Raw genomic sequence first — 12993 nt, forward strand, 5'->3', positions numbered from 1 at the left:
AGACACTCCCTACTCGTCAAATCCAACATGTCTAAATACATCCGCTTAGCATACAATAATTGTACTTTTGTTAATCATAATAAATGGTTGAAAGCATGTTATGTCTTAAATAGATGTGTCCATGGACATTTGCTATGAAATACTATAGAGTCTATATCTCCATTCTAAATTTCAAAAAACTTATGGTGGTATATATCATTAGAAAGTCTATAAAGTGTAGAATCTAAATGTATAATCTAGAGTAATAACCTTTTAGATGATTTCTAAATTTCTTACTACATGCCAATTTTTGGGCTATAGCTATATATAGTTCAAATAGCATTATGACTTGTGTTTAAGATTCTATTAAATGTAAATAATAGTGTTGAAGCATGTTTCCCTTTGTTTCAATATTTTATGGAAATACAAAAGTTGCTTGTCTCATGTAAAAAGTTTAGATACAAGCATGTGATGTCATTTAAAACCATAATCATGATACCTCAAATAAAATTTGTTTTTGAGAAGGTTAAAGTCAAGAGCAATGGTGTACTTAGCTTTAACACTAGTTTTGCTCCTTGATAGGACATAAACGTGTCCTTTAGGGTAATTCAAAAAGTTTAATCTAGTGTCAAAGTAAAGTACAATTCTGAAAAAATCATTTTAATTTTCTAAAAACAATTCTATCTAAATTTAAGACTTTGATGATACTTTTATATATATGTCTTTTCTTTTCAAAACATTGATGATCCTACATGCTTTTTTTATTTCTACTGCTTGTAAAATTTACTTATATATTATTGTAGAGTAAACATATGAGAAAACGTGGGCATTAGATTTTAGACAAATGAAGAAAATAGGATTTAAAACAAATCCCCAACATGGGATCAAAACTTCTATTAGCTCCTTAGTAATGTAACAATCCCCTATGATATGTTTTGTCTCTATTTAAAACTATTACTTTATTTTCAAGATTCACCAAAATTGTATCAATAAAATATTCAATTTGTGACTTTTATTAAAATGGTTATATATCTTACTAGTACGTCCAAAATACCACACTCTACACTAGTAATATAGGTTTTCTAGAGCTTGATTTCCCAACATCATTTATATGTGACTTCCTATCTTAACGACCATATGGAAATGGATTGCATTATAATTTAGCTTACAATAAACAAATTTCTTTTATCATTTTTTTATTTTTATCATATTAATATCTTTAAAACACAATTTTATGTTTGCAAAAATTCTTTGCATAAACAACCACATTAGGGATATATAATCTAAGCCATTCAATTAGTTTTTAATATCCTCTTATAATCTAAGACATCATCATGCCGCAGATACAAATAGTCATAACCCCAATCTTGTACGACTTTCAGTTCCCTCATGAAAAGTCAACCTAAAATCCACTATAGCAAAGGTATGCTCGTATTTGACTCCGCAAGGCTCCATGACTACATTCTCTGGCAGTCCAAGTGGTGTTTCAGATTTCTGGACTCTGCTAATTGTTGCAGATCCATTCTAGTTTTACGCAATGCTTTACTTCCCCACTTTTTCCACATAGATTTGGTTGCAATGCTAATGCCTGCACCAGTGTCCAAACCAGATTTGGTCTTTCACACCGTCCATTTTGACAGGCAACATGGCATTTCCTTTGTCCTGCCCCGGCTTTTCGTACTTATTCACCTTGTTCAAGGGAACTTTCCTCACTAGACTTGGTGCCTCAGAGAGCTTCATCACACACATATCCTCTCTTCCTATGTCATACCCTTTGCTCCGTAACATTTTTGACACTTGACTCCATATTTCTGGTTTGACTTTGAGAAATTCAACTAGAGACAGGGTTGCAATTATAGGGGTTGAGAGTATGGCATGTAGGTTTAGAGTATCCTTTAAGAAGGTAGAGGAAAAATCTATGTTTCCACTTCAATCTTTCCAATGTAAGATGGCAATGTGGCCAGCATATTGGCTTTACTGTGGCCATCCTCCTCATCACCTATCATATTCTTGGACTACTGTCTCGTTCCAAAAACTAAGGACTCTGAGAGGTGAATGATAGAGAACGGAGCCGATGTCTCAGACATGGCATCCATCCCCTCACTTCCTGCTAGAGTTCCTCTGCCATTTCTTTTTGTAGAGCTGAAATCTCTTCCAAACTCGTGCTCACATGTTTAGATCTCATTGAATTGATCTCAGAATCCCTTTCTGAAGCCTTAGGGTATTGTTTCCAAAATCAGGATTTGCATTGTATCCCTCTTTACTGAGTAGGGTGGAGGTCCTTCTAGTAAAGTTTGTGTATCATGGAGCAGTACCTAGTTCTTAATCAGATTGACCTTCTCCTGGATGGGATTGGGGTTCTCGCATAGCTTCGGCGGGAGAATTGTGTCAGCCTTGATTCATTTCTCATAGGCTTTAAGGATGCTATCCAAGGTTTCATTCACCTTATCCACTAAAACCAAGCCATCGGAGTCCGTCTCCTTCTCACTTGAGTGCTCATCAAGCTGATTTGGAACCATGGGTTCTCGCTCTTTCCCTTTTTCCGAATCTCTTCTTAGGGAGGTCTCACTAGCACGTTCCACACTCTAATGGGAATCAAAGTGTTTTTTTGTTTAGGTGTTTTGTCTCGCTTTCTTTGTTTTCTTGTTTCTGTCTTTCCTTTGAGAGTATTGGAACTCTCCCGTTTTGACGTATTTGTACCGTTGTCCTTTGCTTGTTTGGCTTGCACTCTTGTGATTACCAATAAAGATGTGTCCTCACCCTCTTTTATGTTTTGGATTTGATTCTCGCTCTTCTTGAGCTTGTTTGGGCTTTGTAGAAGGTTTGACGATAAATTCTCTACTCACTCCATCTAGTGTTTCTAGGACAATAGATTCCCATGAACTTGACTCTGAAGTGTCAGTTCCACTAGAATGTCCTTGTTCCTCTGCTTTTTGAGGGTTGGTTTTATTGGAATTGCTACGCTTTCTACGCTTCTCCTCCTCTTTGGCTTTAACTTTTCTCTTGGAGGGCATTCTTGAAACACGGGTTCTTCCTTACACCCTAGTGATGGCTGATTAGCCATTTTCTTAGCTGGGACTCTTGTCACTACCCGCAGGGAAAGAACTTCACTCTCGTTCTCCGATGAGATAGGTGAGGGAATGACTTCAATGTAATTGAAAGTCCTTCTCTGAATGCGAACATCGTTGCCAGGTCTATGCTTCAGCATCGGATGGGGATGAAACTTTACACGGGTGTCCAGGGGATAGGATGGACATGCATGCAAATTTTCATAGCCATCCGACACCGAATGTGCGAACGCATGCGTCCAAATCCCTAGTTTTCACGTAGGGAACGCACATGTTTGTGTTGTAAAAAATGGGGATAGAGGCGCTAGCAATGGCACATTTGATATCAGATGGGGATGAAACTTTGCACAGGTATCCATGGGGATGGGATGGACACGCATGCAAAGTTTCATGGCCATCGGGCGCAGAACATACGTGCTGATGCGCCCAAACCGCCTAGTTTCATTATGTCCACATGTGCACCCTAAAGCCTAGCCCACTAAATACAAGATCAGATGACCACCAAAATTTGTGTGAGTCTTATTAGGATGGTTTGCGGAGAATTCACAAACTTTGGTAGTCATTTGATCTTATATCATACAAGCTAGGGTTTAGGGTTTAGGATATTGGGTTTAGGGATAAGGTGATCGGGAGGCATGCATACACACATTTGGCGTTAGATGGAGATGAAACTTTGCATGGGTATCCATGGGATGGGATGGCAATGTGTGTAAAGTTTCATGGACATCTGACACCGAATGTGCGAATGCATGCATCCAAATCGCAAGTTTTCACATTGGGAATGCACATGTTCATTACCAAAAAAAATGGGGATAGGAGCATTGATGATGGCACATTCAACATCGGATGGATATGAAACTTTGCACATGTGTCCATGGGGATGGGATGGACATACGTGCAAAGTTTCATGGACATCCGACACCAGATGTGCGAATGTGTGCGTCCAAATCGCAAGTTTTTATATAGGGAACGCACATATTCATTACCAAAAACATGGGGATAGGGGCGTTGGCGATGGCACATTCGGCGTCGTATGGAAATGAAACTTTGCACGAGTGTCCATGGGGATGGTATGGACATACATGCAAAGTTTCATGGCCATCTGGCACTGAATGTGCATATGCGTGTGTCCAAATCGCAAGTTTTCACATTGGGAACGCACATGTTCATTACCAAAAAAAATGGAGATAGGGACACTAACGATGGCACATTCGGCGTCAGATGGATATACAACTTTGCATGCGTATCCATGGGGATGGGATGGATACACATGCAAAGTTTCATGGATATCCGACATCGAATGTGAGAATGCATGCGCAAGTTTTCACGTAGGGAACGGACATATTCATTACCAAAAAAAAATGGGGATAGGGGCGTTGGCAATGGCACATTTGGCATCGGATGGGGATGAAACTTTTCACGGGTGTCCATGGAGATGGGTGGACATGCGTGCAAAGTTTCATTGCCATCCGACATTGAATGTGCGAATGCGTGCGTCCAAATCCCTAGTTTTCACATAGGGAATGCACATGTTCATTACAAAAAAGAATGGGGATAGGGGCACTGACGATGGAACATTCGATGTTGGATGGGGATGAAAATTTGCACGGGTGTCCATGGAAATGGGATGGACACACGTGCTAAGCTTCATGGCCATCCCTTTGTCATCCTTCTACTCAAATAATCTTGGTGAGTCCATCTATTGCTTTTGTGTAATGCAATGTAGCCATTGCTTTCATGTACAAAGAGGCCCAATTCATGCTCAAACACCATATTAGTGAATTTGGGAATTTCCCAATTCCCATTTTTGAATACTTAAAAAAGGGGACATGGATAACATGTTTGTAAGTTTCTCAAAACCCTATCATATGACCTATCGTTGGAAAGCGCTTGAAAAATGGAAACTATATAGCTATAAAGCGCTCATTTTGGATTAGTGGTGTTCAAGTTATGGTTAATCCAAACTTTTGACCACGTGTCCCAAACTTGTGGAAAATTCCCATATTCCCCAATATGGTGTTCTCAGATGACATGTATGATACTTTAATAACTTTGTTTCGGGGGGGGGGGGGGGTAGCCATATGTAGAGCATAGTGAGATTCATTCTAATTAGCCCACATAGGTTCATAATCAGCATGTAGATCAGCCATTTCTGAGGCTATTGCTAATTAGATAGCTTCCATTGAGGATTCCAAGTGTATGTCAAAGTAGTCTCTTAGAACACTACATGATAACAAATTGGCTACTCCTTTGCCTTATCGCGCACATGTAGGCTCTCAGCATGAATCTTACATTAATGACTATCATACACTTCTTTCAAACTTTTGTAATGAAGAAGAACCTATCACATTTAATGAAGCACAAGAATCATAAAATTGAATGGCTATAATGCAAACTGAATATGATGTGTTAGTCAAGAATGACACATGTACTTGAGAGGTTTGTCTTCAAATAGAAAGTCACTTGGTACTAAGTGGGTTTAGAAGTTGAAGCGTAAGGCTGATGGTATGTGGAAGTATTACATAGCCAAAGTATAAATGGGATGAAATGAGGTTAGCATGCACGGAGAAGTGTATCAAATTTAAAATTTGAAGGTGGAATTTGAATAAACCTGAGCTTACCTCGAGTGAGTGTAGTGTGAAAAATAGGAACAATCCCAAGAGACTACAATGATCTATCCAAAATGAGAGAGAGAGAGAGAGAGAGAGAGAGAGAGAGAGAGAGAGAGAGAGAGAGAGAGAGAGAGAGAGAGAGTCTTTTAACGTCGTGGAAACAAACAATAGACTACAATGATGCGTTGGATTTGATACGTCGCATTTGGTGAGGGACTTGGAGAGTTTGATAGGCACATTGAGGACGCTCGACAATCCTGTCAGATTGAGTCAGTGGCTTGATGGTATTCGTATGGATACTGCTCTATGGCATACTAGACTATCCTACTATGAGGTCATACACATACGAGACATACGAGCAGGCGTTGTACAGTTATTCCCAGATAGGCATGGAGTACCACATCTCAACGGACCATTACCTACAGAGCATTGTATCCACCCCGCCATTTCCTCTTATATTTACCTCTGATATGCTACATACTATGGTGCCATGCCTCACCATCGATATATTCCGATGTATTTTGCTACGCAGCTTTATGCAGAGTTTGTTTTGGGCCATGTGGTGGATTACCACAATCGTCGCCCAGGTGCTAGCCATGGTGTTGGTCGTCTTCAGGACTAGGATAGGAGACCTGGTGAGTTAGCCCATCAAGCACCACCGAGACAGTGTCAATGCATCCACCCAGAGTTTGTTTCCATCTCCTCTATTCAAACAGTGGCCATGCAGTTGGGTGTTGACATACAGGCTTCCACTACGAGCATTCACCATTTGGTTCATATGTTCGATCCTTCGAGTTCATGCATGGTACACATTGAATCTTATGGTTTACATAACTTGATTTACTTCTACTATCCATGTGGTCACCTTTCCATGTCGGATGGTTCTTTTTCATAGGTCCCTCCTAGGGTAGACACTACGGGTGAGACTCTTTATAGGATGTGGGGCATTGATGATATGCAACTTTGCATTAGACATAGAATGCATATCAAAAAGTGAACATGTTGCATCTACACTTTTCCCACATGTTGGGTTAATGGACTACGTGTTCGGTGCCCGAGACTAACTCACTTATCCACTCTTATCCAAGTGTACAGATAACACTTGTGAGCCACACACTAACTATTATATTGTATGGGAGAGGACTATCTCTCATTCGAGCCGTGTGCTAAGTTAGTGGAGCATACAGGAGGGCAAGGCTCACCCTCACCAGTCGTGCGTCTATGGTGTTCTTCTCCATCTAGCACAGCACGTATGTTTGCACTGCACGCACTTATTTGTCTTCCGCGCACACATCAATTGGTATCAGAGCGCGAGGAAGGTGCTGTGGTGCAGTTGCGAGCGTAGATCTGCGAGATCGGAGGTAGATCTGCGAGCTAGGAGCCATTGCGGCGCTTGCGGCACCTCCGGCATGAGAACGCATTCTATGGCGAGAGCTTGAGTGTGAGATAAGGCATCTTCAACAGCAAATCGTTTTTGCTGTGTGAGAGTAGAGGTGTGTGTGCTTTGCTGGTTTGTTGCTGTAGAGAGCTTGTAGAGCTTGTAGACAATAGTAGAGAGCAGGTAGAGTGCCCTTGTGCTTCATACACACACACACACATATCAATTGCGCTGGCAAGAGGGAAGGCTTCTGCTTGATTACGTGAGCAAGAGAGTGTGCTGGAGGGTGAGCTTTTCGCATCTGGTGCCTGACAGAGCAGAAGGAGAGTGAGGAGAGAGCTCCACGTTTGCCCACACACACACGTTTTTCTCTGCAGAGGCTCATAATCATCAATTAGTTATTAATTAATTATTAATTAATAAGCTATAAGCACCCTTTCACACGCATTTTGTTTCGACTACGATTTCGAGCATTCGGTAGCTCTGTGAAACGAAGGTTTTCTCAGCAATTCTACCCACATCAAGCAATTCGAGCATCCGCAAGTGCTATTCGCTCTCGTCCACAATGACCACACGAGCCCGTGCCCGCGCTCACGATCACGCCCACAGCAGCGGAGGCGTTTTCGAGTGCATTTTCGACATCGGCATTGCGATTCGGCATCGACATCGGCATCGACGACGACATCGACATCGACGGCAGCGACATCGACCTCGTTAGTGCGTGTTTGCACTTACGGGAACATCCTTTCGTCTAGGTACGAGGTACATGGCTCCGGCATCGCATTATCTGTTTTCTACTCTTCCAGGTTGCAGGGCGAGTGTAGCCATACGGGGGCTATACTCAGAGGCATGCATTGAGTAGATTTATGTATGATATTGTGGGTTCGCTGGTTGTGGTCACGCTAGCGAACAGCCACCGCAGCAATTTGTCAGTTATCTTGGATATTGTGGATGTATGATACTATGGCAGATTATGTTATTGGGTAGTTGCATAGCCATATTGTGAGGGTCGTGCGTGAGGTTTTTGAAGCTGGTGTGTACCTGAGGTAGGACACAACTGGTGGATTAGGTACGTTGGAGCATCCCTCGAGCACCCCATTCGGCATCAACATAGGATGTATTTGACTGTGGATAGTCATTGGATTGCATCACGTGCTTGTTGACGTCGTTGAGGCATTGTTTTGGCTTATGCATTTATGGTGACGGCCATGCCCAGAGACATACAGGGACAGTGATCTTTTGGTCTATGCATATAGACAGTCGTGCCAGTTGACAGGATACTCAGATTTGAGCTTGATTTTTTGGTTTACATAGCCTATTTACAAAGAAGACTCTACCGAAATTTTTCGCGAGTCTGAGAGTGCTAGTGGCACATAGCTTTTGGCACATAGCTTTTGAAGCTATTTTATACCAAATTTTTGGGTTTTCGAAGCCTATTTACAAACAAAACTCTATCCAATTTCTGTCAGAATTATGGCGAGAGAGAAAGAAGTCTATGACATCAAGAAGTTTGACGAGACAAACTTCGCATTATGGAAGGAGCACATTCAAGACATGTTGGTCCAGAAGAATCAGCTGGATGCAATTCTCTCAGCAGAATGCACAGAAGACATGGGATTGACAGATATACAGTGGACTAGACTTAATGCGGTGGCTAGGTCTACTATTAGACTACACTTGGCAGATTCAGTGTACTTTACCATCCTTGAGTGTGGCACAGCACATCAAGTGTGGACGAAGCTATGCAACACTTATGAGAGAAACACAGCGAGTAACAAGGTTTTTCTCATGCGTAGCTTGCACAATCTTCGGATGAAGGACTCTGCCAACGTCTCAAGTCACTTGAATGAGTTTGCCTCCTTGTTTGCACGGATAAGAGTGCAAGGATTGACAATTGATGATGAGATGAAGGCAATACATCTTTTATGTTCGTTACCTGACTCTTGGGATACGTTCTGTATCGCCATCAGTAATTCAGCGCCAAATGGCACGTTGATCTACAATGAGGTTGCAACGGCTCTTTTGTCGGAAGAGATTAGACGCAAAACTATGGGTGGACAACAGAGGCATGGCGAAGGATGGCAGGAACCGTGGGAGATCTCGTTCTAGAGATCAAGATGGAAAGGGTCGTAACAGGTCAAAGCCAAAGTCTAAGAAGGACATTGAGTGCTATCATTGTGGAAAAAATGGTCATTACTAGAAGGATTGTTATCTTTGGAAGAAGGAGAAAGGGAAAGGCAAAGAGAGATCTGGTGTGGTCTCAGAGACTTTAGCGATTGAAGACAAGCCTAAGAGTTTGGTGGTCATTAAGAAGATCAACATGGTCACTGAAGTGGATCAAGATATATGCTTCCTTGACAGTAACCTTCAGTAGAGATTCTAGTCAGTGGTGAAGTCTCACACTCATGGGTCTTGGACTGAGGTGCTTCGTTGCATGTGACTCCGCACAGGGAGTGATTCACTTCTTATAAGTCAGGTAGCCATGGTACAGTGTCTCTTGGAGACAGTTACAAGTGTGACATAGTTGGCATTGGTGATATATGCATGATATTACCAAATGGGACTCAATTTAAGATTAAGAAAGTTCGCCATGTACCAAGACTGACAAGGAATCTTATCTCAGTTGGAATGTTGGATGACATTGGTTACAAAGTTAGCTTTGCCAATCAATCACGGAAGATGAGCAAAGGCAATTTGAATATTGCCAGTGGATCCAAGATAGGCTCACTTTATCCATTGTATGTGTCTTGCAAGAATGATTTATTGTCAGTGACCGAGTTGCCAAATGTTTCATTGTGGCATAGTAGGTTAGGACATATGTCAAGAAAAGCAATGGAAAATCTTTCGCGGATGGGTTATTTGCCAGCATTATCTTTCTCAAATTTTCCATTTTCTAAGCATTGCTTGTATGGAAAGCAAACTCGGGGTTCAAGGAACGTAAAGTTTGACACAGTTAGACAACCTTTGGAGCTTGTACATTCAGATGTCTGTGGCCCCATGCCAAGTAAATCTCTTGGTGGTGCACAGTATTTTGTCACGTTCATTGATGATGCAACAACTAGAAGAGTGTGGGCATATGCTATCAAGACCAAGGATGAAACGTTCGCTTGCTTTTAGCGGTTTCTATCTAGAGCAAAAGCTCAGTCTGGCAGCAAAAAGTTGAGGGCTTTGCGCTCAGACAATGGTGGGGAGTATATTGCCAATGACTTCAAACAATTTTGTGCTGAAAGGGGAATCAAGAGGGAGTTTACTGCTCCATATACTCCTGCACAGAATGGTGTTGCCGAAAGGATGAATAGGACAATTCAAGAAAGGATTATGTCTATACTCTCACAGTCTGGATTGACTCAGAGTTTTTGGGGCAAAGCGTTATATTCAGCCATCTATTCGATAAATAGAACGCCAAATGCATCATTGGATCTTCAGATTCCAGAAGAGTTGTGGTCAGGACATAAGGTGTCATATGATCGCTTGAGAATCTTTGGCTGTGAAGCTTATGCGCATATTCCAAAAGAGTTACATAGTAAGCTAGATCCTAAGAGCAGGAAGTGCATTTTCATTGGATATGGACAAGAGGGTGAATTTGGTTACCATCTTTATGATCCACAAAGTAAAGCTATCATTCGTAGCAGTGATGTGGTATTCAATGAGTCACGTATGCACAAACAGCCAGTCAAAGAAGTTGAATATCGAAAGGTTACTTTCAGTGATGTGGATGGACTTCCACAAGGTGGCATGATTCCAACTGTCACAGAGGCTCCTATTGAGCGGCCACATGATGTTGAGGCCAATACTAGTCAGCCTAGACGTTCTTCAAGAATGTCAAATTCGCCAGAATGGTTTGTGCCTGGTGTTGATTTTTTGTTGATGACAGATTGTGGTGAACCAACTTGTTATAGACAAGCTATGCAATCAGAGGACAATAAGAAATGGGATCTTGCAAACAATGAACAGTGAGATCACTTCTATTGTGAAGAATGGAACATGGGATTTGGTACCATTGCCTGAAGGAAAGGAAGCATTACCATGCAAATGGGTTTTCAAGAGGAAGGTCACATCTGGTGACGTTACGCCTAAGTATAAGGCAAGATTAGTGGCTAAAGGCTTTAAGCAGCAATATGGGATAGATTTTGAAGAAATCTTTTCGCCAGTAGTTAAGATGACAACTTTGAGGCTTTTGCTTAGTCTTGTTGCTACACAAGAGTTGGAATTGGTTCAGATGGTCGTGAAAACTGCTTTCTTACATGGAGATCTTGAGGATGAGATCTATATGCAGCAACCAGAGGGTTTTGTGCATAAGGGCAAGGAGAGTCTAGTATGTAAGCTAAAGAAATCGCTTTATGGTTTGAAGCAAGCACCTAGACAGTGGTATCATAAGTTTGATACGTTCATACAGTCACAAGGTCTTAAACGAAGTGATGAGGATCCATGCCTATATGTCAAGCATCCAAGCAGTGACAAAGTTATCATGTTGATACTTTATGTCGATGATATGCTTATAGCAGGACATGATAAGAAGGCCATTCAAAGTCTGCAAAAGCAGTTATGTGAACAGTTTGACATGAAAAACTTTGGAGATGCCAATCATATTTTGGGGCTGCGCATTACGAGAGATCGAAAGCGTGGATTGCTTTATTTATCTCAACAAGAGTATGTGCATAAAGTGCTAGAGCATTTCAATATGCAGAAGGGGAAGTCAATGAGTACTTCATTGCCTGCCTACTTGAAACTTAGCAAGGCGAATTGTCCAAAGACAGATGAGGAAAGAGCTTTTATGGCTAAGGTTCCTTATGCGTCAGCTGTTGGTAGTCTTTTGTATTCTATGGTAGCTACTAGACCAGACATTGCATATGCAGTGGGTGTTGTTAGCAGATTTATGTTAGATCCTGGAAAGAAGCATTGGGATGCAGTAAAGACTATTCTCAGGTATTTGAGTGGCACGTCGGATCGCAAGTTGTGCTATGGTTGAGGAGATGCAGCCATTACTGGATATGTGGATTCCAATTATGCAGGTTGCATGGATACCAGAAGATCTACTACTAGGTGGATTTTCAAGTTTGCTGGTTCTGCTATATCTTGGCGTTCAATACTTTAAAATTGTACATCTATATCTACTACTAAGGCGGAGTATGTTGCAGCCACTGAGGCGTGCAAAGAAGCTATATGGCTTGCTCATCTCGTGGGAGATATGTGTCAGATACGAAGTTTGCCAGAGATATATTGTGACAGTGCTAGTGCTGTGTCTGCTTACTAAACCTGTCAACTATCGTCCAAATACCTGTATTGCCATGAATTGATTTTGGGAGCCCAAAAATGAAATCCATGAAAATACTCTCCCAAGGAGCATCTGGTATAGTAATGGCTGAAGCAAGCCCGGTTGCTTTCCCCTATCATACTTTACTTTTTGGCACGTCAAGCATTGAGAAACATATGCCTGTATGTCCTTCTTCATTGACGGCCAATAAAAGTACATTTCAATAGCACTGGTTGTTGCTTGAATGCCACGATGCCCCGCATAGGGTGGTGCATGTGATTCTAGCATAACCTTCTCCCTCAACTCTTGAGTTACACATAGCTTTGAGTCATAGAGAAGAAATCCATCTCTTACCTCATATGGATCTTGTTTCTTCCCAATGGCTAAAGTCGACATAACATTAGCAAAATCTGGATCACTAGCATATTCATCTACCATACTGGTAAGATCTCTGTGATATGCTATTGATACAGCATTTACTCTTGGTCTACGTGAGAGAGCATCTGCTACTAAGTTTTGCTTGCCAGGAATGTGAGCAAATTGCGAAAGAAAATTTGCCCACCTCATTTGCTTGTCTGACAGCTTCGTTTGCATCATGAAGTACTTGAGGCTTTGATGATCCGTTCGTATGATGAAAGGATTCCCAATTAGGTAAAGCTTCCATGAATCTAGAGCATGCATTACTGCAAGTAACTCTTTCTC

This window comes from Cibotium barometz, chromosome 58 (genome assembly GCF_041138505.1).
Source record: "Cibotium barometz isolate CiBa-2024 chromosome 58, ASM4113850v1, whole genome shotgun sequence".
In the NCBI taxonomy this organism is placed as follows: Eukaryota; Viridiplantae; Streptophyta; class Polypodiopsida; order Cyatheales; family Cibotiaceae; genus Cibotium; species Cibotium barometz.